Source organism: Penaeus monodon, chromosome 20 (genome assembly GCF_015228065.2).
Source record: "Penaeus monodon isolate SGIC_2016 chromosome 20, NSTDA_Pmon_1, whole genome shotgun sequence".
Taxonomy (NCBI): Eukaryota; Metazoa; Arthropoda; class Malacostraca; order Decapoda; family Penaeidae; genus Penaeus; species Penaeus monodon.
This window is the reverse complement of record NC_051405.1, coordinates 11,743,075-11,743,534: the sequence shown is the minus strand read 5'-3', so window position 1 is coordinate 11,743,534 and position 460 is coordinate 11,743,075. Positions and strand designations below refer to the sequence as shown.

General features: G+C 43.0%; 1 protein-coding gene across 1 annotated transcript in view; it reads left to right on the top strand.

Annotated features, from left to right (window-relative positions):
• LOC119585619 (multiple epidermal growth factor-like domains protein 6) overlaps nucleotides 1–460 on the top strand; it is a 170,724-nt gene that overhangs the window by 135,382 nt on the left and 34,882 nt on the right. The gene's annotated exons all lie outside the window — the stretch shown is intronic.

Genomic DNA, 460 nt, shown 5'->3' with positions numbered 1-460 from the left:
CCTTCCTGATAACATCCCCGCGCCCTCCGCCCGTCCTCACGCCCCTACGAGACCTCCCTCGCCTCACGGTGACGTGGGCGAGATTAACACCTCATCAGGGATTTTATTGGCTCCGGCGGTTCCTGTAAATGATACTTTCCTTTTGCATTCGGCGCACGATCCGCCCTTTTACATGCGTCTTCGCGTCCTCGCCTTTCTCTATTTCCTTTGTTTATTTGTTGGTATCATCATCTTATCTTGCCTTTTATTTCTGTATCTTGTATTTCCCTATTTTATTCCCTTTTCGCTGTTTTTTTCTTTCGGGATTTCTCTTCCTCTTTTCGTCTTTCCTTCACCTGATTATTCTTTGAATTCTCTGGCTATCGGTGAAGTTGGATCGATTTTTAGATTTTCTGATTAAACTGTCTTTTTGTAGGATTTAAGTGAAGGTTAGGCCATTTTATTTTCTTTGGGAATTTTA